The sequence below is a fragment of the Triturus cristatus genome, chromosome 5_2, assembly GCF_964204655.1.
Source record: "Triturus cristatus chromosome 5_2, aTriCri1.1, whole genome shotgun sequence".
In the NCBI taxonomy this organism is placed as follows: Eukaryota; Metazoa; Chordata; class Amphibia; order Caudata; family Salamandridae; genus Triturus; species Triturus cristatus.
This window is the reverse complement of record NC_140588.1, coordinates 554,848,136-554,873,581: the sequence shown is the minus strand read 5'-3', so window position 1 is coordinate 554,873,581 and position 25,446 is coordinate 554,848,136. Positions and strand designations below refer to the sequence as shown.

The 25,446-nt window shown below is 33.6% G+C and overlaps 11 non-coding genes across 11 annotated transcripts; 10 read left to right on the top strand and 1 right to left on the bottom strand.

Moving 5' to 3' along the window:
- The first annotated feature begins 1,432 nt into the window (after positions 1-1,432).
- On the top strand, positions 1,433-1,504 carry TRNAQ-CUG (transfer RNA glutamine (anticodon CUG)). The gene has a single exon. It is a non-coding gene; the product is annotated as a tRNA-Gln (tRNA).
- Positions 1,505-2,329: 825 nt separating this feature from the next.
- Positions 2,330-2,401, bottom strand: TRNAQ-UUG (transfer RNA glutamine (anticodon UUG)). The gene has a single exon. It is a non-coding gene; the product is annotated as a tRNA-Gln (tRNA).
- A 1,548-nt stretch (positions 2,402-3,949) lies between these two features.
- On the top strand, positions 3,950-4,021 carry TRNAQ-CUG (transfer RNA glutamine (anticodon CUG)). Its single transcript has one exon. It is a non-coding gene; the product is annotated as a tRNA-Gln (tRNA).
- Positions 4,022-6,466: 2,445 nt separating this feature from the next.
- Positions 6,467-6,538, top strand: TRNAQ-CUG (transfer RNA glutamine (anticodon CUG)). Its single transcript has one exon. It is a non-coding gene; the product is annotated as a tRNA-Gln (tRNA).
- A 2,445-nt stretch (positions 6,539-8,983) lies between these two features.
- TRNAQ-CUG (transfer RNA glutamine (anticodon CUG)) lies at positions 8,984-9,055 on the top strand. Its single transcript has one exon. It is a non-coding gene; the product is annotated as a tRNA-Gln (tRNA).
- A 2,445-nt stretch (positions 9,056-11,500) lies between these two features.
- On the top strand, positions 11,501-11,572 carry TRNAQ-CUG (transfer RNA glutamine (anticodon CUG)). Its single transcript has one exon. It is a non-coding gene; the product is annotated as a tRNA-Gln (tRNA).
- Positions 11,573-14,017: 2,445 nt separating this feature from the next.
- Positions 14,018-14,089, top strand: TRNAQ-CUG (transfer RNA glutamine (anticodon CUG)). The gene has a single exon. It is a non-coding gene; the product is annotated as a tRNA-Gln (tRNA).
- Positions 14,090-16,534: 2,445 nt separating this feature from the next.
- Positions 16,535-16,606, top strand: TRNAQ-CUG (transfer RNA glutamine (anticodon CUG)). The gene has a single exon. It is a non-coding gene; the product is annotated as a tRNA-Gln (tRNA).
- Positions 16,607-19,051: 2,445 nt separating this feature from the next.
- TRNAQ-CUG (transfer RNA glutamine (anticodon CUG)) lies at positions 19,052-19,123 on the top strand. Its single transcript has one exon. It is a non-coding gene; the product is annotated as a tRNA-Gln (tRNA).
- Positions 19,124-21,568: 2,445 nt separating this feature from the next.
- On the top strand, positions 21,569-21,640 carry TRNAQ-CUG (transfer RNA glutamine (anticodon CUG)). The gene has a single exon. It is a non-coding gene; the product is annotated as a tRNA-Gln (tRNA).
- Positions 21,641-24,085: 2,445 nt separating this feature from the next.
- Positions 24,086-24,157, top strand: TRNAQ-CUG (transfer RNA glutamine (anticodon CUG)). Its single transcript has one exon. It is a non-coding gene; the product is annotated as a tRNA-Gln (tRNA).
- The last annotated feature ends 1,289 nt before the right edge of the window (positions 24,158-25,446 follow it).

Genomic DNA, 25,446 nt, shown 5'->3' with positions numbered 1-25,446 from the left:
ATATTGAACTATGTTGGGGAAGGATGTTGCCCAAAAGACTCAAATAACGTTATAACTCTGTTGAACAGTGGTTTTTATGTGAGATAATATTTTTCAATGAAAGATAAGTTGCCCCCTGAGGCAAATCTCTTCTGTCAAAATGGAAAGCTCACCCTGGTACGGGAGGGTGGATGGTGTCGTGGTTAGCACTCTGGACTCTGAAAACAGGGATCTGAGTACAAATATCAGTGGGACTTATGTGAACATTACAATTTTCTTTTCCATTCAGTTCTTAGAAGTTTTATTTGGAACAACATCACATTTACTTATAAACATGTAAAAATCAACCTGTACATATGTATCTCTGTATATATAGCTATATGTCTCTGTATATTTATAGGAACATATAAACATATAGATTATAAAAATAAATATAATTAGTGGAGGTGAAAATCATGAACAGTTGTTGCCTCTCAGCATTTGAAACATGAGTTTCTACTTCTTTCTCTTTTATATGTCCTGAAATTGAGATAGTCACTTTTTACTCATTATTGATCCAACAATACAGTTGATGTATACAAAGCATATCATATGATTTGTGAATGAAGTTCAAAAATGAGAATTTGATCAGTACCTGTCATGCCTCCGACCAAAAGCTTATATTTTACGATTGGAGATCAACTGTTGTAAATCAGCATGAAAAACATTTTCTTTTCACGATTTCCATACTAATATAAAACAACATTTTTACTAGCTGAATGAGATCATCATTTGGGTTCCACTATGTTTGATTGAAGGAAACTTCTCATTCAAAATGTGCTATTTTCGCCTTATCAATAGCGGGAAAGCTTAAAAAAGTGATGCTGTGAATCACCCGTCTGAAATGTGTTTGAGAAAATCAGGATATGATTTTATAATGGCTAACTACTTTGTGAAGAAATTTGATGTCAAAGTATTGTAAAGTTTGTATTGATGTAACTTGTTCAAGCTGATGGACATTTTGAAAGCATTCAATAATTGACTCTTTCAACCTACTGGTGTTGGATTTGAGCTATCAATGAACAAAGATGAAGAAATGGAAAAGCTCAAGAGTAATAAAAAAAGTCCCTCCAAGGTTTCAAATCGGATCATTGGATGCAAAGTCCAAATTGCCAACCATTGCTCTATCGAGCCACCCATGCAGGAGACAGAGACATTGCTTCAGTAGTCTGGAAATGTAGACTGTTTTATTATGCTACAGGCAAAGATGAACATTGTGATATAACTTTTATATTCAGATAAACATTTGAATATTTAACACTTTTATAGAGAATATAGCTGAAAATAATCAAATCACATTAAATCTCTATCCACTATGACCATTCAAATGAGATATCTTTTTATCAATATAAGAGAAGGACATCACTGATGCGCTCTCTTTTGTCTCAATGGAAAAGGCACTCTTGTGTGAGAGGGTTCCATGGTGTAATGGTTAGCACTCTGGACTCTGAATCCAGCGATCCGAGTTCAAATCTCGGTGGGACCTACTACAATTATGAGATTCACTGTTTAACTCATTTTTTAGAATTTGGTCTAGAAAAAACCTAATATCAATGTTTTATACTGATGCGTATGAACGCATAAGTATGTATAGATGCATACATAGCTTTATCCGTCTAGATAGCTGTTAGACAATATGAACATATCAATTATTCATAAACATAAATATTGAAGCTGAACCTAGAAACTGTTCTTTCACATCCACATTGTAAACATGAGTTTATTTTCCTTTCTCATCTATATGGCCAGTAATGAGATAGTTCATTTTTGCTGATTTCTTAGCTGACAACATGCTGGACTTACACAGTGCATTTCATTGTGAATTTCTTTGAAAGTGAATTTCAGATTCACACCTTTGACATGTCTTTCAAAAGATTCAACTTTATTGGTTGTGGAATTACTGTTGAAAATCAGTGTGTAAAATCTTTGTACGTCTGAATTTCAAGATTATTATTCAAACTGCACATCTTCGGTCACCGTAATACAAAGTTTGGCTCCTCAAGTTTTGTTTTAATGAATGCTTTGCAATTAAAAAGTTTCTTGTTCCCCTTATCTATAACAGTAAGATTTTAAAAAGTAATGTCGTGCATCAGGCCCCTGTGATGAGTTTGAGAAACCAGAGTGAGTTTGTAAAATCTCTCATTATTTTGAGCCATTTAGTTTCCAGGTATTGTAAAAATTCTATTATTTGCTCACATCTAGTAAACTTTTAGAGTATAATCAATAAATTAATTTTTCACCCTACCGGTATTAGATATGTGATATTAATGAATACACTTGAAAGAAAATGATTTGGTCAAGAGTCATAAAATGGTCCCACCGAGATTTGAACTCGGATCATTGGATTCAAAGTCCAAAGTGCTAACCATTACACCATGGAACCTCCCATGTGAAAGGAGTGCAAACTGCTGCAGCAATGTGGAAATGTCAAAGTTTTTAATATTCTACTGTCAAAGAGAAACTGAATTGGATTGCTTTCCTATTCTGGTAAACTTTTGCATATTGAACTATGTTGGGGAAGGATGTTGCCCAAAAGACTCAAATAACGTTATAACTCTGTTGAACAGTGGTTTTTATGTGAGATAATATTTTTCAATGAAAGATAAGTTGCCCCCTGAGGCAAATCTCTTCTGTCAAAATGGAAAGCTCACCCTGGTAGGGGAGGGTGGATGGTGTCATGGTTAGCACTCTGGACTCTGAAAACAGGGATCTGAGTACAAATTTCAGTGGGACTTATCTGAACTTTACAATTTTCTTTTCCATTCAGTTCTTAGAAGTTTTATTTGGAACAACATCACATTTACTTATAAACATGTAAAAATCAACCTGTACATATGTATCTCTGTATATATAGCTATATGTCTCTGTATATTTATAGGAAAATATAAACATATAGATTATAAAAATAAATATAATTAGTGGAGGTGAAAATCATGAACAGTTGTTGCCTCTCAGCATTTGAAACATGAGTTTCTATTTCTTTCTCTTTTATATGTCCTGAAATTGAGATAGTCACTTTTTACTCATTATTGATCCAACAATACAGTTGATGTATACAAAGCATATCATATGATTTGTGAATAAAGTTCAAAAATGAGAATTTGATCAGTACCTGTGATGCCTCCGACCAAAAGCTTATATTTTACGATTGGAGATCAACTGTTGTAAATCAGCATGAAAAACATTTTCTTTTCACGATTTCCATACTAATATAAAACAACATTTTTACTAGCTGAATGAGATCATCATTTGGGTTCCTCTATGTTTGATTGAAGAAAACTTCTCATTCAAAATGTGCTATTTTCGCCTTATCAATAGCAGGAAAGCTTAAAAAAGTGATGCTGTGAATCACCCGTCTGAAATGCGTTTGAGAAAATCAGGATATGATTTTATAATGGCTAACTACTTTGTGAAGAAATTTGATGTCAAAGTATTGTAAAGTTTGTATTGATGTAACTTGTTCAAGCTGATGGACATTTTGAAAGCATTCAATAATTGACTCTTTCAACCTACTGGTGTTGGATTTGAGCTATCAATGAACAAAGATGAAGAAATGGAAAAGCTCAAGAGTAATAAAAAAAGTCCCTCCAAGGTTTCAAATCGGATCATTGGATGCAAAGTCCAAATTGCCAACCATTGCTCTATCGAGCCACCCATGCAGGAGACAGAGACATTGCTTCAGTAGTCTGGAAATGTAGACTGTTTTATTATGCTACAGGCAAAGATGAACATTGTGATATAACTTTTATATTCAGATAAACATTTGAATATTTAACACTTTTATAGAGAATATAGCTGAAAAGAATCAAATCACATTAAATCTCTATCCACTATGACCATTCAAATGAGATATCTTTTTATCAATATAAGAGAAGGACATCACTGATGCGCTCTCTTTTGTCTCAATGGAAAAGGCACTCTTGTGTGAGAGGGTTCCATGGTGTAATGGTTAGCACTCTGGATTCTGAATCCAGCGATCCGAGTTCAAATCTCGGTGGGACCTACTACAATTATGAGATTCACTGTTTAACTCATTTTTTAGAATTTGGTCTAGAAAAAACCTAATATCAATGTTTTATACTGATGCGTATGAACGCATAAGTATGTATAGATGCATACATAGCTTTATCCATCTAGATAGCTGTTAGACAATATGTACATATCAATTATTCATAAACATAAATATTGAAGCTGAACCTAGAAACTGTTCTTTCACATCCACATTGTAAACATGAGTTTATTTTCCTTTCTCATCTATATGGCCAGTAATGAGATAGTTCATTTTTACTGATTTCTTAGCTGACAACATGCTGGACTTACACAGTGCATTTCATTGTGAATTTCTTTGAAAGTGAATTTCAGATTCACACCTTTGACATGTCTTTCAAAAGATTCAACTTTATTGGTTGTGGATTTACTGTTGAAAATCAGTGTGTAAAATCTTTGTACGTCTGAATTTCAAGATTATTATTCAAACTGCACATCTTCGGTCCCCGTATTACAAAGTTTGAGTCCTCAAGTTTTGTTTTAATGAATGCTTTGCAATTAAAAAGTTCCTTGTTCCCCTTATCAATAACAGTAAGATTTTAAAAAGTAATGTCATGCATCAAGCCCCTGTGATGAGTTTGAGAAACCAGAGTGAGTTTGTAAAATCTCTCATTATTTCGAGCCATTTAGTTTCCAGGTATTGTAAAAATTCTATTATTTGCTCACATCTAGTAAACTTTTAGAGTATAATCAATAAATTAATTTTTCACCCTACCGGTATTAGATATGTGATATTAATGAATACACTTGAAAGAAAATGATTTGGTCAAGAGTCATAAAATGGTCCCACCGAGATTTGAACTCGGATCATTGGTTTCAAAGTCCAAAGTGCTAACCATTACACCATGGAACCTCCCATGTGAAAGGAGTGCAAACTGCTGCAGCAATGTGGAAATGTCAAAGTTTTTAATATTCTACTGTCAAAGAGAAACTGAATTGGATTGCTTTCCTATTCTGGTAAACTTTTGCATATTGAACTATGTTGGGGAAGGATGTTGCCCAAAAGACTCAAATAACGTTATAACTCTGTTGAACAGTGGTTTTTATGTGAGATAATATTTTTCAATGAAAGATAAGTTGCCCCCTGAGGCAAATCTCTTCTGTCAAAATGGAAAGCTCACCCTGGTACGGGAGGGTGGATGGTGTCGTGGTTAGCACTCTGGACTCTGAAAACAGGGATCTGAGTACAAATATCAGTGGGACTTATCTGAACATTACAATTTTCTTTTCCATTCAGTTCTTAGAAGTTTTATTTGGAACAACATCACATTTACTTATAAACATGTAAAAATCAACCTGTACATATGTATCTCTGTATATATCGCTATATGTCTCTGTATATTTATAGGAACATATAAACATATAGATTATAAAAATAAATATAATTAGTGGAGGTGAAAATCATGAACAGTTGTTGCCTCTCAGCATTTGAAACATGAGTTTCTACTTCTTTCTCTTTTATATGTCCTGAAATTGAGATAGTCACTTTTTACTCATTATTGATCCAACAATACAGTTGATGTATACAAAGCATATCATATGATTTGTGAATGAAGTTCAAAAATGAGAATTTGATCAGTACCTGTCATGCCTCCGACCAAAAGCTTATATTTTACGATTGGAGATCAACTGTTGTAAATCAGCATGAAAAACATTTTCTTTTCACGATTTCCATACTAATATAAAACAACATTTTTACTAGCTGAATGAGATCATCATTTGGGTTCCACTATGTTTGATTGAAGGAAACTTCTCATTCAAAATGTGCTATTTTCGCCTTATCAATAGCGGGAAAGCTTAAAAAAGTGATGCTGTGAATCACCCGTCTGAAATGCGTTTGAGAAAATCAGGATATGATTTTATAATGGCTAACTACTTTGTGAAGAAATTTGATGTCAAAGTATTGTAAAGTTTGTATTGATGTAACTTGTTCAAGCTGATGGACATTTTGAAAGCATTCAATAATTGACTCTTTCAACCTACTGGTGTTGGATTTGAGCTATCAATGAACAAAGATGAAGAAATGGAAAAGCTCAAGAGTAATAAAAAAAGTCCCTCCAAGGTTTCAAATCGGATCATTGGATGCAAAGTCCAAATTGCCAACCATTGCTCTATCGAGCCACCCATGCAGGAGACAGAGACATTGTTTCAGTAGTCTGGAAATGTAGACTGTTTTATTATGCTACAGGCAAAGATGAACATTGTGATATAACTTTTATATTCAGATAAACATTTGAATATTTAACACTTTTATAGAGAATATAGCTGAAAATAATCAAATCACATTAAATCTCTATCCACTATGACCATTCAAATGAGATATCTTTTTATCAATATAAGAGAAGGACATCACTGATGCGCTCTCTTTTGTCTCAATGGAAAAGGCACTCTTGTGTGAGAGGGTTCCATGGTGTAATGGTTAGCACTCTGGACTCTGAATCCAGCGATCCGAGTTCAAATCTCGGTGGGACCTACTACAATTATGAGATTCACTGTTTAACTCATTTTTTAGAATTTGGTCTAGAAAAAACCTAATATCAATGTTTTATACTGATGCGTATGAACGCATAAGTATGTATAGATGCATACATAGTTTTATCCGTCTAGATAGCTGTTAGACAATATGAACATATCAATTATTCATAAACATAAATATTGAAGCTGAACCTAGAAACTGTTCTTTCACATCCACATTGTAAACATGAGTTTATTTTCCTTTCTCATCTATATGGCCAGTAATGAGATAGTTCATTTTTACTGATTTCTTAGCTGACAACATGCTGGACTTACACAGTGCATTTCATTGTGAATTTCTTTGAAAGTGAATTTCAGATTCACACCTTTGACATGTCTTTCAAAAGATTCAACTTTATTGGTTGTGGATTTACTGTTGAAAATCAGTGTGTAAAATCTTTGTACGTCTGAATTTCAAGATTATTATTCAAACTGCACATCTTCGGTCCCCGTATTACAAAGTTTGAGTCCTCAAGTTTTGTTTTAATGAATGCTTTGCAATTAAAAAGTTCCTTGTTCCCCTTATCAATAACAGTAAGATTTTAAAAAGTAATGTCGTGCATCAAGCCCCTGTGATGAGTTTGAGAAACCAGAGTGAGTTTGTAAAATCTCTCATTATTTTGAGCCATTTAGTTTCCAGGTATTGTAAAAATTCTATTATTTGCTCACATCTAGTAAACTTTTAGAGTATAATCAATAAATTAATTTTTCACCCTACCGGTATTAGATATGTGATATTAATTAATACACTTGAAAGAAAATGATTTGGTCAAGAGTCATAAAATGGTCCCACCGAGATTTGAACTCGGATCATTGGTTTCAAAGTCCAAAGTGCTAACCATTACACCATGGAACCTCCCATGTGAAAGGAGTGCAAACTGCTGCAGCAATGTGGAAATGTCAAAGTTTTTAATATTCTACTGTCAAAGAGAAACTGAATTGGATTGCTTTCCTATTCTGGTAAACTTTTGCATATTGAACTATGTTGGGGAAGGATGTTGCCCAAAAGACTCAAATAACGTTATAACTCTGTTGAACAGTGGTTTTTATGTGAGATAATATTTTTCAATGAAAGATAAGTTGCCCCCTGAGGCAAATCTCTTCTGTCAAAATGGAAAGCTCACCCTGGTACGGGAGGGTGGATGGTGTCGTGGTTAGCACTCTGGACTCTGAAAACAGGGATCTGAGTACAAATATCAGTGGGACTTATGTGAACATTACAATTTTCTTTTCCATTCAGTTCTTAGAAGTTTTATTTGGAACAACATCACATTTACTTATAAACATGTAAAAATCAACCTGTACATATGTATCTCTGTATATATAGCTATATGTCTCTGTATATTTATAGGAACATATAAACATATAGATTATAAAAATAAATATAATTAGTGGAGGTGAAAATCATGAACAGTTGTTGCCTCTCAGCATTTGAAACATGAGTTTCTACTTCTTTCTCTTTTATATGTCCTGAAATTGAGATAGTCACTTTTTACTCATTATTGATCCAACAATACAGTTGATGTATACAAAGCATATCATATGATTTGTGAATGAAGTTCAAAAATGAGAATTTGATCAGTACCTGTCATGCCTCCGACCAAAAGCTTATATTTTACGATTGGAGATCAACTGTTGTAAATCAGCATGAAAAACATTTTCTTTTCACGATTTCCATACTAATATAAAACAACATTTTTACTAGCTGAATGAGATCATCATTTGGGTTCCACTATGTTTGATTGAAGGAAACTTCTCATTCAAAATGTGCTATTTTCGCCTTATCAATAGCGGGAAAGCTTAAAAAAGTGATGCTGTGAATCACCCGTCTGAAATGTGTTTGAGAAAATCAGGATATGATTTTATAATGGCTAACTACTTTGTGAAGAAATTTGATGTCAAAGTATTGTAAAGTTTGTATTGATGTAACTTGTTCAAGCTGATGGACATTTTGAAAGCATTCAATAATTGACTCTTTCAACCTACTGGTGTTGGATTTGAGCTATCAATGAACAAAGATGAAGAAATGGAAAAGCTCAAGAGTAATAAAAAAAGTCCCTCCAAGGTTTCAAATCGGATCATTGGATGCAAAGTCCAAATTGCCAACCATTGCTCTATCGAGCCACCCATGCAGGAGACAGAGACATTGCTTCAGTAGTCTGGAAATGTAGACTGTTTTATTATGCTACAGGCAAAGATGAACATTGTGATATAACTTTTATATTCAGATAAACATTTGAATATTTAACACTTTTATAGAGAATATAGCTGAAAATAATCAAATCACATTAAATCTCTATCCACTATGACCATTCAAATGAGATATCTTTTTATCAATATAAGAGAAGGACATCACTGATGCGCTCTCTTTTGTCTCAATGGAAAAGGCACTCTTGTGTGAGAGGGTTCCATGGTGTAATGGTTAGCACTCTGGACTCTGAATCCAGCGATCCGAGTTCAAATCTCGGTGGGACCTACTACAATTATGAGATTCACTGTTTAACTCATTTTTTAGAATTTGGTCTAGAAAAAACCTAATATCAATGTTTTATACTGATGCGTATGAACGCATAAGTATGTATAGATGCATACATAGCTTTATCCGTCTAGATAGCTGTTAGACAATATGAACATATCAATTATTCATAAACATAAATATTGAAGCTGAACCTAGAAACTGTTCTTTCACATCCACATTGTAAACATGAGTTTATTTTCCTTTCTCATCTATATGGCCAGTAATGAGATAGTTCATTTTTGCTGATTTCTTAGCTGACAACATGCTGGACTTACACAGTGCATTTCATTGTGAATTTCTTTGAAAGTGAATTTCAGATTCACACCTTTGACATGTCTTTCAAAAGATTCAACTTTATTGGTTGTGGATTTACTGTTGAAAATCAGTGTGTAAAATCTTTGTACGTCTGAATTTCAAGATTATTATTCAAACTGCACATCTTCGGTCCCCGTAATACAAAGTTTGACTCCTCAAGTTTTGATTTAATGAATGCTTTGCAATTAAAAAGTTCCTTGTTCCCCTTATCAATAACAGTAAGATTTTAAAAAGTAATGTCGTGCATCAAGCCCCTGTGATGAGTTTGAGAAACCAGAGTGAGTTTGTAAAATCTCTCATTATTTTGAGCCATTTAGTTTCCAGGTATTGTAAAAATTCTATTATTTGCTCACATCTAGTAAACTTTTAGAGTATAATCAATAAATTAATTTTTCACCCTACCGGTATTAGATATGTGATATTAATGAATACACTTGAAAGAAAATGATTTGGTCAAGAGTCATAAAATGGTCCCACCGAGATTTGAACTCAGATCATTGGTTTCAAAGTCCAAAGTGCTAACCATTACACCATGGAACCTCCCATGTGAAAGGAGTGCAAACTGCTGCAGCAATGTGGAAATGTCAAAGTTTTTAATATTCTACTGTCAAAGAGAAACTGAATTGGATTGCTTTCCTATTCTGGTAAACTTTTGCATATTGAACTATGTTGGGGAAGGATGTTGCCCAAAAGACTCAAATAACGTTATAACTCTGTTGAACAGTGGTTTTTATGTGAGATAATATTTTTCAATGAAAGATAAGTTGCCCCCTGAGGCAAATCTCTTCTGTCAAAATGGAAAGCTCACCCTGGTAGGGGAGGGTGGATGGTGTCATGGTTAGCACTCTGGACTCTGAAAACAGGGATCTGAGTACAAATTTCAGTGGGACTTATCTGAACTTTACAATTTTCTTTTCCATTCAGTTCTTAGAAGTTTTATTTGGAACAACATCACATTTACTTATAAACATGTAAAAATCAACCTGTACATATGTATCTCTGTATATATAGCTATATGTCTCTGTATATTTATAGGAAAATATAAACATATAGATTATAAAAATAAATATAATTAGTGGAGGTGAAAATCATGAACAGTTGTTGCCTCTCAGCATTTGAAACATGAGTTTCTACTTCTTTCTCTTTTATATGTCCTGAAATTGAGATAGTCACTTTTTACTCATTATTGATCCAACAATACAGTTGATGTATACAAAGCATATCATATGATTTGTGAATAAAGTTCAAAAATGAGAATTTGATCAGTACCTGTGATGCCTCCGACCAAAAGCTTATATTTTACGATTGGAGATCAACTGTTGTAAATCAGCATGAAAAACATTTTCTTTTCACGATTTCCATACTAATATAAAACAACATTTTTACTAGCTGAATGAGATCATCATTTGGGTTCCTCTATGTTTGATTGAAGAAAACTTCTCATTCAAAATGTGCTATTTTCGCCTTATCAATAGCAGGAAAGCTTAAAAAAGTGATGCTGTGAATCACCCATCTGAAATGCGTTTGAGAAAATCAGGATATGATTTTATAATGGCTAACTACTTTGTGAAGAAATTTGATGTCAAAGTATTGTAAAGTTTGTATTGATGTAACTTGTTCAAGCTGATGGACATTTTGAAAGCATTCAATAATTGACTCTTTCAACCTACTGGTGTTGGATTTGAGCTATCAATGAACAAAGATGAAGAAATGGAAAAGCTCAAGAGTAATAAAAAAAGTCCCTCCAAGGTTTCAAATCGGATCATTGGATGCAAAGTCCAAATTGCCAACCATTGCTCTATCGAGCCACCCATGCAGGAGACAGAGACATTGCTTCAGTAGTCTGGAAATGTAGACTGTTTTATTATGCTACAGGCAAAGATGAACATTGTGATATAACTTTTATATTCAGATAAACATTTGAATATTTAACACTTTTATAGAGAATATAGCTGAAAAGAATCAAATCACATTAAATCTCTATCCACTATGACCATTCAAATGAGATATCTTTTTATCAATATAAGAGAAGGACATCACTGATGCGCTCTCTTTTGTCTCAATGGAAAAGGCACTCTTGTGTGAGAGGGTTCCATGGTGTAATGGTTAGCACTCTGGATTCTGAATCCAGCGATCCGAGTTCAAATCTCGGTGGGACCTACTACAATTATGAGATTCACTGTTTAACTCATTTTTTAGAATTTGGTCTAGAAAAAACCTAATATCAATGTTTTATACTGATGCGTATGAACGCATAAGTATGTATAGATGCATACATAGCTTTATCCATCTAGATAGCTGTTAGACAATATGTACATATCAATTATTCATAAACATAAATATTGAAGCTGAACCTAGAAACTGTTCTTTCACATCCACATTGTAAACATGAGTTTATTTTCCTTTCTCATCTATATGGCCAGTAATGAGATAGTTCATTTTTACTGATTTCTTAGCTGACAACATGCTGGACTTACACAGTGCATTTCATTGTGAATTTCTTTGAAAGTGAATTTCAGATTCACACCTTTGACATGTCTTTCAAAAGATTCAACTTTATTGGTTGTGGATTTACTGTTGAAAATCAGTGTGTAAAATCTTTGTACGTCTGAATTTCAAGAATATTATTCAAACTGCACATCTTCGGTCCCTGTATTACAAAGTTTGAGTCCTCAAGTTTTGTTTTAATGAATGCTTTGCAATTAAAAAGTTCCTTGTTCCCCTTATCAATAACAGTAAGATTTTAAAAAGTAATGTCGTGCATCAAGCCCCTGTGATGAGTTTGAGAAACCAGAGTGAGTTTGTAAAATCTCTCATTATTTTGAGCCATTTAGTTTCCAGGTATTGTAAAAATTCTATTATTTGCTCACATCTAGTAAACTTTTAGAGTATAATCAATAAATTAATTTTTCACCCTACCGGTATTAGATATGTGATATTAATGAATACACTTGAAAGAAAATGATTTGGTCAAGAGTCATAAAATGGTCCCACCGAGATTTGAACTCGGATCATTGGTTTCAAAGTCCAAAGTGCTAACCATTACACCATGGAACCTCCCATGTGAAAGGAGTGCAAACTGCTGCAGCAATGTGGAAATGTCAAAGTTTTTAATATTCTACTGTCAAAGAGAAACTGAATTGGATTGCTTTCCTATTCTGGTAAACTTTTGCATATTGAACTATGTTGGGGAAGGATGTTGCCCAAAAGACTCAAATAACGTTATAACTCTGTTGAACAGTGGTTTTTATGTGAGATAATATTTTTCAATGAAAGATAAGTTGCCCCCTGAGGCAAATCTCTTCTGTCAAAATGGAAAGCTCACCCTGGTACGGGAGGGTGGATGGTGTCGTGGTTAGCACTCTGGACTCTGAAAACAGGGATCTGAGTACAAATATCAGTGGGACTTATCTGAACATTACAATTTTCTTTTCCATTCAGTTCTTAGAAGTTTTATTTGGAACAACATCACATTTACTTATAAACATGTAAAAATCAACCTGTACATATGTATCTCTGTATATATCGCTATATGTCTCTGTATATTTATAGGAACATATAAACATATAGATTATAAAAATAAATATAATTAGTGGAGGTGAAAATCATGAACAGTTGTTGCCTCTCAGCATTTGAAACATGAGTTTCTACTTCGTTCTCTTTTATATGTCCTGAAATTGAGATAGTCACTTTTTACTCATTATTGATCCAACAATACAGTTGATGTATACAAAGCATATCATATGATTTGTGAATGAAGTTCAAAAATGAGAATTTGATCAGTACCTGTCATGCCTCCGACCAAAAGCTTATATTTTACGATTGGAGATCAACTGTTGTAAATCAGCATGAAAAACATTTTCTTTTCACGATTTCCATACTAATATAAAACAACATTTTTACTAGCTGAATGAGATCATCATTTGGGTTCCACTATGTTTGATTGAAGGAAACTTCTCATTCAAAATGTGCTATTTTTGCCTTATCAATAGCGGGAAAGCTTAAAAAAGTGATGCTGTGAATCACCCGTCTGAAATGCGTTTGAGAAAATCAGGATATGATTTTATAATGGCTAACTACTTTGTGAAGAAATTTGATGTCAAAGTATTGTAAAGTTTGTATTGATGTAACTTGTTCAAGCTGATGGACATTTTGAAAGCATTCAATAATTGACTCTTTCAACCTACTGGTGTTGGATTTGAGCTATCAATGAACAAAGATGAAGAAATGGAAAAGCTCAAGAGTAATAAAAAAAGTCCCTCCAAGGTTTCAAATCGGATCATTGGATGCAAAGTCCAAATTGCCAACCATTGCTCTATCGAGCCACCCATGCAGGAGACAGAGACATTGTTTCAGTAGTCTGGAAATGTAGACTGTTTTATTATGCTACAGGCAAAGATGAACATTGTGATATAACTTTTATATTCAGATAAACATTTGAATATTTAACACTTTTATAGAGAATATAGCTGAAAAGAATCAAATCACATTAAATCTCTATCCACTATGACCATTCAAATGAGATATCTTTTTATCAATATAAGAGAAGGACATCACTGATGCGCTCTCTTTTGTCTCAATGGAAAAGGCACTCTTGTGTGAGAGGGTTCCATGGTGTAATGGTTAGCACTCTGGATTCTGAATCCAGCGATCCGAGTTCAAATCTCGGTGGGACCTACTACAATTATGAGATTCACTGTTTAACTCATTTTTTAGAATTTGGTCTAGAAAAAACCTAATATCAATGTTTTATACTGATGCGTATGAACGCATAAGTATGTATAGATGCATACATAGCTTTATCCATCTAGATAGCTGTTAGACAATATGTACATATCAATTATTCATAAACATAAATATTGAAGCTGAACCTAGAAACTGTTCTTTCACATCCACATTGTAAACATGAGTTTATTTTCCTTTCTCATCTATATGGCCAGTAATGAGATAGTTCATTTTTACTGATTTCTTAGCTGACAACATGCTGGACTTACACAGTGCATTTCATTGTGAATTTCTTTGAAAGTGAATTTCAGATTCACACCTTTGACATGTCTTTCAAAAGATTCAACTTTATTGGTTGTGGATTTACTGTTGAAAATCAGTGTGTAAAATCTTTGTACGTCTGAATTTCAAGATTATTATTCAAACTGCACATCTTCGGTCCCCGTATTACAAAGTTTGAGTCCTCAAGTTTTGTTTTAATGAATGCTTTGCAATTAAAAAGTTCCTTGTTCCCCTTATCAATAACAGTAAGATTTTAAAAAGTAATGTCGTGCATCAAGCCCCTGTGATGAGTTTGAGAAACCAGAGTGAGTTTGTAAAATCTCTCATTATTTTGAGCCATTTAGTTTCCAGGTATTGTAAAAATTCTATTATTTGCTCACATCTAGTAAACTTTTAGAGTATAATCAATAAATTAATTTTTCACCCTACCGGTATTAGATATGTGATATTAATGAATACACTTGAAAGAAAATGATTTGGTCAAGAGTCATAAAATGGTCCCACCGAGATTTGAACTCGGATCATTGGTTTCAAAGTCCAAAGTGCTAACCATTACACCATGGAACCTCCCATGTGAAAGGAGTGCAAACTGCTGCAGCAATGTGGAAATGTCAAAGTTTTTAATATTCTACTGTCAAAGAGAAACTGAATTGGATTGCTTTCCTATTCTGGTAAACTTTTGCATATTGAACTATGTTGGGGAAGGATGTTGCCCAAAAGACTCAAATAACGTTATAACTCTGTTGAACAGTGGTTTTTATGTGAGATAATATTTTTCAATGAAAGATAAGTTGCCCCCTGAGGCAAATCTCTTCTGTCAAAATGGAAAGCTCACCCTGGTACGGGAGGGTGGATGGTGTCGTGGTTAGCACTCTGGACTCTGAAAACAGGGATCTGAGTACAAATATCAGTGGGACTTATGTGAACATTACAATTTTCTTTTCCATTCAGTTCTTAGAAGTTTTATTTGGAACAACATCACATTTACTTATAAACATGTAAAAATCAACCTGTACATATGTATCTCTGTATATATAGCTATATGTCTCTGTATATTTATAGGAACATATAAACATATAGATTATAAAAATAAATATAATTAGTGGAGGTGAAAATCATGAACAGTTGTTGCCTCTCAGCATTTGAAACATGAGTTTCTACTTCTTTCTCTTTTATATGTCCTGAAATTGAGATAGTCACTTTTTACTCATTATTGATCCAACAATACAGTTGATGTATACAAAGCATATCATATGATTTGTGAATGAAGTTCAAAAATGAGAATTTGATCAGTACCTGTCATGCCTCCGACCAAAAGCTTATATTTTACGATTGGAGATCAACTGTTGTAAATCAGCATGAAAAACATTTTCTTTTCACGATTTCCATACTAATATAAAACAACATTTTTACTAGCTGAATGAGATCATCATTTGGGTTCCACTATGTTTGATTGAAGGAAACTTCTCATTCAAAATGTGCTATTTTCGCCTTATCAATAGCGGGAAAGCTTAAAAAAGTGATGCTGTGAATCACCCGTCTGAAATGCGTTTGAGAAAATCAGGATATGATTATATAATGGCTAACTACTTTGTGAAGAAATTTGATGTCAAAGTATTGTAAAGTTTGTATTGATGTAACTTGTTCAAGCTGATGGACATTTTGAAAGCATTCAATAATTGACTCTTTCAACCTACTGGTGTTGGATTTGAGCTATCAATGAACAAAGATGAAGAAATGGAAAAGCTCAAGAGTAATAAAAAAAGTCCCTCCAAGGTTTCAAATCGGATCATTGGATGCAAAGTCCAAATTGCCAACCATTGCTCTATCGAGCCACCCATGCAGGAGACAGAGACATTGCTTCAGTAGTCTGGAAATGTAGACTGTTTTATTATGCTACAGGCAAAGATGAACATTGTGATATAACTTTTATATTCAGATAAACATTTGAATATTTAACACTTTTATAGAGAATATAGCTGAAAATAATCAAATCACATTAAATCTCTATCCACTATGACCATTCAAATGAGATATCTTTTTATCAATATAAGAGAAGGACATCACTGATGCGCTCTCTTTTGTCTCAATGGAAAAGGCACTCTTGTGTGAGAGGGTTCCATGGTGTAATGGTTAGCACTCTGGACTCTGAATCCAGCGATCCGAGTTCAAATCTCGGTGGGACCTACTACAATTATGAGATTCACTGTTTAACTCATTTTTTAGAATTTGGTCTAGAAAAAACCTAATATCAATGTTTTATACTGATGCGTATGAACGCATAAGTATGTATAGATGCATACATAGCTTTATCCGTCTAGATAGCTGTTAGACAATATGAACATATCAATTATTCATAAACATAAATATTGAAGCTGAACCTAGAAACTGTTCTTTCACATCCACATTGTAAACATGAGTTTATTTTCCTTTCTCATCTATATGGCCAGTAATGAGATAGTTCATTTTTGCTGATTTCTTAGCTGACAACATGCTGGACTTACACAGTGCATTTCATTGTGAATTTCTTTGAAAGTGAATTTCAGATTCACACCTTTGACATGTCTTTCAAAAGATTCAACTTTATTGGTTGTGGATTTACTGTTGAAAATCAGTGTGTAAAATCTTTGTACGTCTGAATTTCAAGATTATTATTCAAACTGCACATCTTCGGTCCCCGTAATACAAAGTTTGACTCCTCAAGTTTTGTTTTAATGAATGCTTTGCAATTAAAAAGTTCCTTGTTCCCCTTATCAATAACAGTAAGATTTTAAAAAGTAATGTCGTGCATCAAGCCCCTGTGATGAGTTTGAGAAACCAGAGTGAGTTTGTAAAATCTCTCATTATTTTGAGCCATTTAGTTTCCAGGTATTGTAAAAATTCTATTATTTGCTCACATCTAGTAAACTTTTAGAGTATAATCAATAAATTAATTTTTCACCCTACCGGTATTAGATATGTGATATTAATGAATACACTTGAAAGAAAATGATTTGGTCAAGAGTCATAAAATGGTCCCACCGAGATTTGAACTCAGATCATTGGTTTCAAAGTCCAAAGTGCTAACCATTACACCATGGAACCTCCCATGTGAAAGGAGTGCAAACTGCTGCAGCAATGTGGAAATGTCAAAGTTTTTAATATTCTACTGTCAAAGAGAAACTGAATTGGATTGCTTTCCTATTCTGGTAAACTTTTGCATATTGAACTATGTTGGGGAAGGATGTTGCCCAAAAGACTCAAATAACGTTATAACTCTGTTGAACAGTGGTTTTTATGTGAGATAATATTTTTCAATGAAAGATAAGTTGCCCCCTGAGGCAAATCTCTTCTGTCAAAATGGAAAGCTCACCCTGGTATGGGAGGGTGGATGGTGTTGTGGTTAGCACTCTGGACTCTGAAAACAGGGATCTGAGTACAAATTTCAGTGGGACTTATCTGAACATTACAATTTTCTTTTCCATTCAGTTCTTAGAAGTTTTATTTGGAACAACATCACATTTACTTATAAACATGTAAAAATCAACCTGTACATATGTATCTCTGTATATATAGCTATATGTCTCTGTATATTTATAGGAACATATAAACATATAGATTATAAAAATAAATATAATTAGTGGAGGTGAAAATCATGAACAGTTGTTGCCTCTCAGCATTTGAAACATGAGTTTCTACTTCTTTCTCTTTTATATGTCCTGAAATTGAGATAGTCACTTTTTACTCATTATTGATCCAACAATACAGTTGATGTATACAAAGCATATCATATGATTTGTGAATGAAGTTCAAAAATGAGAATTTGATCAGTACCTGTCATGCCTCCGACCAAAAGCTTATATTTTACGATTGGAGATCAACTGTTGTAAATCAGCATGAAAAACATTTTCTTTTCACGATTTCCATACTAATATAAAACAACATTTTTACTAGCTGAATGAGATCATCATTTGGGTTCCACTATGTTTGATTGAAGGAAACTTCTCATTCAAAATGTGCTATTTTCGCCTTATCAATAGCGGGAAAGCTTAAAAAAGTGATGCTGTGAATCACCCGTCTGAAATGCGTTTGAGAAAATCAGGATATGATTTTATAATGGCTAACTACTTTGTGAAGAAATTTGATGTCAAAGTATTGTAAAGTTTGTATTGATGTAACTTGTTCAAGCTGATGGACATTTTGAAAGCATTCAATAATTGACTCTTTCAACCTACTGGTGTTGGATTTGAGCTATCAATGAACAAAGATGAAGAAATGGAAAAGCTCAAGAGTAATAAAAAAAGTCCCTCCAAGGTTTCAAATCGGATCATTGGATGCAAAGTCCAAATTGCCAACCATTGCTCTATCGAGCCACCCATGCAGGAGACAGAGACATTGCTTCAGTAGTCTGGAAATGTAGACTGTTTTATTATGCTACAGGCAAAGATGAACATTGTGATATAACTTTTATATTCAGATAAACATTTGAATATTTAACACTTTTATAGAGAATATAGCTGAAAATAATCAAATCACATTAAATCTCTATCCACTATGACCATTCAAATGAGATATCTTTTTATCAATATAGGAGAAGGACATCACTGATGCGCTCTCTTTTGTCTCAATGGAAAAGGCACTCTTGTGTGAGAGGGTTCCATGGTGTAATGGTTAGCACTCTGGACTCTGAATCCAGCGATCCGAGTTCAAATCTCGGTGGGACCTACTACAATTATGAGATTCACTGTTTAACTCATTTTTTAGAATTTGGTCTAGAAAAAACCTAATATCAATGTTTTATTCTGATGCGTATGAACGCATAAGTATGTATAGATGCATACATAGCTTTATCCGTCTAGATAGCTGTTAGACAATATGAACATATCAATTATTCATAAACATAAATATTGAAGCTGAACCTAGAAACTGTTCTTTCACATCCACATTGTAAACATGAGTTTATTTTCCTTTCTCATCTATATGGCCAGTAATGAGATAGTTCATTTTTGCTGATTTCTTAGCTGACAACATGCTGGACTTACACAGTGCATTTCATTGTGAATTTCTTTGAAAGTGAATTTCAGATTCACACCTTTGACATGTCTTTCAAAAGATTCAACTTTATTGGTTGTGGATTTACTGTTGAAAATCAGTGTGTAAAATCTTTGTACGTCTGAATTTCAAGATTATTATTCAAACTGCACATCTTCGGTCCCCGTAATACAAAGTTTGACTCCTCAAGTTTTGTTTTAATGAATGCTTTGCAATTAAAAAGTTCCTTGTTCCCCTTATCAATAACAGTAAGATTTTAAAAAGTAATGTCGTGCATCAAGCCCCTGTGATGAGTTTGAGAAACCAGAGTGAGTTTGTAAAATCTCTCATTATTTTGAGCCATTTAGTTTCCAGGTATTGTAAAAATTCTATTATTTGCTCACATCTAGTAAACTTTTAGAGTATAATCAATAAATTAATTTTTCACCCTACCGGTATTAGATATGTGATATTAATGAATACACTTGAAAGAAAATGATTTGGTCAAGAGTCATAAAATGGTCCCACCGAGATTTGAACTCAGATCATTGGTTTCAAAGTCCAAAGTGCTAACCATTACAGCATGGAACCTCCCATGTGAAAGGAGTGCAAACTGCTGCAGCAATGTGGAAATGTCAAAGTTTTTAATATTCTACTGTCAAAGAGAAACTGAATTGGATTGCTTTCCTATTCTGGTAAACTTTTGCATATTGAACTATGTTGGGGAAGGATGTTGCCCAAAAGACTCAAATAACGTTATAACTCTGTTGAACAGTGGTTTTTATGTGAGATAATATTTTTCAATGAAAGATAAGTTGCCCCCTGAGGCAAATCTCTTCTGTCAAAATGGAAAGCTCACCCTGGTATGGGAGGGTGGATGGTGTTGTGGTTAGCACTCTGGACTCTGAAAACAGGGATCTGAGTACAAATTTCAGTGGGACTTATCTGAACATTACAATTTTCTTTTCCATTCAGTTCTTAGAAGTTTTATTTGGAACAACATCACATTTACTTATAAACATGTAAAAATCAACCTGTACATATGTAGCTCTGTATATATAGCTATATGTCTCTGTATATTTATAGGAACATATAAACATATAGATTATAAAAATAAATATAATTAGTGGAGGTGAAAATCATGAACAGTTGTTGCCTCTCAGCATTTGAAACATGAGTTTCTACTTCTTTCTCTTTTATATGTCCTGAAATTGAGATAGTCACTTTTTACTCATTATTGATCCAACAATACAGTTGATGTATACAAAGCATATCATATGATTTGTGAATGAAGTTCAAAAATGAGAATTTGATCAGTACCTGTCATGCCTCCGACCAAAAGCTTATATTTTACGATTGGAGATCAACTGTTGTAAATCAGCATGAAAAACATTTTCTTTTCACGATTTCCATACTAATATAAAACAACATTTTTACTAGCTGAATGAGATCATCATTTGGGTTCCACTATGTTTGATTGAAGGAAACTTCTCATTCAAAATGTGCTATTTTCGCCTTATCAATAGCGGGAAAGCTTAAAAAAGTGATGCTGTGAATCACCCGTCTGAAATGCGTTTGAGAAAATCAGGATATGATTTTATAATGGCTAACTACTTTGTGAAGAAATTTGATGTCAAAGTATTGTAAAGTTTGTATTGATGTAACTTGTTCAAGCTGATGGACATTTTGAAAGCATTCAATAATTGACTCTTTCAACCTACTGGTGTTGGATTTGAGCTATCAATGAACAAAGATGAAGAAATGGAAAAGCTCAAGAGTAATAAAAAAAGTCCCTCCAAGGTTTCAAATCGGATCATTGGATGCAAAGTCCAAATTGCCAACCATTGCTCTATCGAGCCACCCATGCAGGAGACAGAGACATTGCTTCAGTAGTCTGGAAATGTAGACTGTTTTATTATGCTACAGGCAAAGATGAACATTGTGATATAACTTTTATATTCAGATAAACATTTGAATATTTAACACTTTTATAGAGAATATAGCTGAAAATAATCAAATCACATTAAATCTCTATCCACTATGACCATTCAAATGAGATATCTTTTTATCAATATAAGAGAAGGACATCACTGATGCGCTCTCTTTTGTCTCAATGGAAAAGGCACTCTTGTGTGAGAGGGTTCCATGGTGTAATGGTTAGCACTCTGGACTCTGAATCCAGCGATCCGAGTTCAAATCTCGGTGGGACCTACTACAATTATGAGATTCACTGTTTAACTCATTTTTTAGAATTTGGTCTAGAAAAAACCTAATATCAATGTTTTATACTGATGCGTATGAACGCATAAGTATGTATAGATGCATACATAGCTTTATCCATCTAGATAGCTGTTAGACAATATGAACATATCAATTATTCATAAACATAAATATTGAAGCTGAACCTAGAAACTGTTCTTTCACATCCACATTGTAAACATGAGTTTATTTTCCTTTCTCATCTATATGGCCAGTAATGAGATAGTTCATTTTTGCTGATTTCTTAGCTGACAACATGCTGGACTTACACAGTGCATTTCATTGTGAATTTCTTTGAAAGTGAATTTCAGATTCACACCTTTGACATGTCTTTCAAAAGATTCAACTTTATTGGTTGTGGATTTACTGTTGAAAATCAGTGTGTAAAATCTTTGTACGTCTGAATTTCAAGATTATTATTCAAACTGCACATCTTCGGTCCCCGTAATACAAAGTTTGACTCCTCAAGTTTTGTTTTAATGAATGCTTTGCAATTAAAAAGTTCCTTGTTCCCCTTATCAATAACAGTAAGATTTTAAAAAGTAATGTCGTGCATCAAGCCCCTGTGATGAGTTTGAGAAACCAGAGTGAGTTTGTAAAATCTCTCATTATTTTGAGCCATTTAGTTTCCAGGTATTGTAAAAATTCTATTATTTGCTCACATCTAGTAAACTTTTAGAGTATAATCAATAAATTAATTTTTCACCCTACCGGTATTAGATATGTGATATTAATGAATACACTTGAAAGAAAATGATTTGGTCAAGAGTCATAAGATGGTCCCACCGAGATTTGAACTCGGATCATTGGTTTCAAAGTCCAAAGTGCTAACCATTACACCATAGAACCTCCCATGTGAAAGGAGTGCAAACTGCTGCAGCAATGTGGAAATGTCAAAGTTTTTAATATTCTACTGTCAAAGAGAAACTGAATTGGATTGCTTTCCTATTCTGGTAAACTTTTGCATATTGAACTATGTTGGGGAAGGATGTTGCCCAAAAGACTCAAATAACGTTATAACTCTGTTGAACAGTGGTTTTTATGTGAGATAATATTTTTCAATGAAAGATAAGTTGCCCCCTGAGGCAAATCTCTTCTGTCAAAATGGAAAGCTCACCCTGGTACGGGAGGGTGGATGGTGTCGTGGTTAGCACTCTGGACTCTGAAAACAGGGATCTGAGTACAAATATCAGTGGGACTTATCTGAACATTACAATTTTCTTTTCCATTCAGTTCTTAGAAGTTTTATTTGGAACAACATCACATTTACTTATAAACATGTAAAAATCAACCTGTACATATGTATCTCTGTATATATAGCTATATGTCTCTGTATATTTATAGGAACATATAAACATATAGATTATAAAAATAAATATAATTAGTGGAGGTGAAAATCATGAACAGTTGTTGCCTCTCAGCATTTGAAACATGAGTTTCTACTTCTTTCTCTTTTATATGTCCTGAAATTGAGATAGTCACTTTTTACTCATTATTGATCCAACAATACAGTTGATGTATACAAAGCATATCATATGATTTGTGAATGAAGTTCAAAAATGAGAATTTGATCAGTACCTGTCATGCCTCCGACCAAAAGCTTATATTTTACGATTGGAGATCAACTGTTGTAAATCAGCATGAAAAACATTTTCTTTTCACGATTTCCATACTAATATAAAACAACATTTTTACTAGCTGAATGAGATCATCATTTGGGTTCCTCTATGTTTGATTGAAGAAAACTTCTCATTCAAAATGTGCTATTTTCGCCTTATCAATAGCGGGAAAGCTTAAAAAAGTGATGCTGTGAATCACCCGTCTGAAATGCGTTTGAGAAAATCAGGATATGATTTTATAATGGCTAACTACTTTGTGAAGAAATTTGATGTCAAAGTATTGTAAAGTTTGTATTGATGTAACTTGTTCAAGCTGATGGACATTTTGAAAGCATTCAATAATTGACTCTTTCAACCTACTGGTGTTGGATTTGAGCTATCAATGAACAAAGATGAAGAAATGGAAAAGCTCAAGAGTAATAAAAAAAGTCCCTCCAAGGTTTCAAATCGGATCATTGGATGCAAAGTCCAAATTGCCAACCATTGCTCTATCAAGCCACCCATGCAGGAGACAGAGACATTGCTTCAGTAGTCTGGAAATGTAGACTGTTTTATTATGCTACAGGCAAAGATGAACATTGTGATATAACTTTTATATTCAGATAAACATTTGAATATTTAACACTGTTATAGGGAATATAGCTGAAAAGAATCAAATCACATTAAATCTCTATCCACTATGACCATTCAAATGAGATATCTTTTTATCAATATAAGAGAAGGACATCACTGATGCGCTCTCTTTTGTCTCAATGGAAAAGGCACTCTTGTGTGAGAGGGTTCCATGGTGTAATGGTTAGCACTCTGGACTCTGAATCCAGCGATCCGAGTTCAAATCTCGGTGGGACCTACTACAATTATGAGATTCACTGTTTAACTCATTTTTTAGAATTTGGTCTAGAAAAAACCTAATATCAATGTTTTATACTGATGCGTATGAACGCATAAGTATGTATAGATGCATACATAGCTTTATCCATCTAGATAGCTGTTAGACAATATGAACATATCAATTATTCATAAACATAAATATTGAAGCTGAACCTAGAAACTGTTCTTTCACATCCACATTGTAAACATGAGTTTATTTTCCTTTCTCATCTATATGGCCAGTAATGAGATAGTTCATTTTTGCTGATTTCTTAGCTGACAACATGCTGGACTTACACAGTGCATTTCATTGTGAATTTCTTTGAAAGTGAATTTCAGATTCACACCTTTGACATGTCTTTCAAAAGATTCAACTTTATTGGTTGTGGATTTACTGTTGAAAATCAGTGTGTAAAATCTTTGTACGTCTGAATTTCAAGATTATTATTCAAACTGCACATCTTCGGTCCCCGTAATACAAAGTTTGACTCCTCAAGTTTTGTTTTAATGAATGCTTTGCAATTAAAAAGTTCCTTGTTCCCCTTATCAATAACAGTAAGATTTTAAAAAGTAATGTCGTGCATCAAGCCCCTGTGATGAGTTTGAGAAACCAGAGTGAGTTTGTAAAATCTCTCATTATTTTGAGCCATTTAGTTTCCAGGTATTGTAAAAATTCTATTATTTGCTCACATCTAGTAAACTTTTAGAGTATAATCAATAAATTAATTTTTCACCCTACCGGTATTAGATATGTGATATTAATGAATACACTTGAAAGAAAATGATTTGGTCAAGAATCATAAAATGGTCCCACCGAGATTTGAACTCAGATCATTGGTTTCAAAGTCCAAAGTGCTAACCATTACACCATGGAACCTCCCATGTGAAAGGAGTGCAAACTGCTGCAGCAATGTGGAAATGTCAAAGTTTTTAATATTCTACTGTCAAAGAGAAACTGAATTGGATTGCTTTCCTATTCTGGTAAACTTTTGCATATTGAACTATGTTGGGGAAGGATGTTGCCCAAAAGACTCAAATAACGTTATAACTCTGTTGAACAGTGGTTTTTATGTGAGATAATATTTTTCAATGAAAGATAAGTTGCCCCCTGAGGCAAATCTCTTCTGTCAAAATGGAAAGCTCACCCTGGTATGGGAGGGTGGATGGTGTTGTGGTTAGCACTCTGGACTCTGAAAACAGGGATCTGAGTACAAATTTCAGTGGGACTTATCTGAACATTACAATTTTCTTTTCCATTCAGTTCTTAGA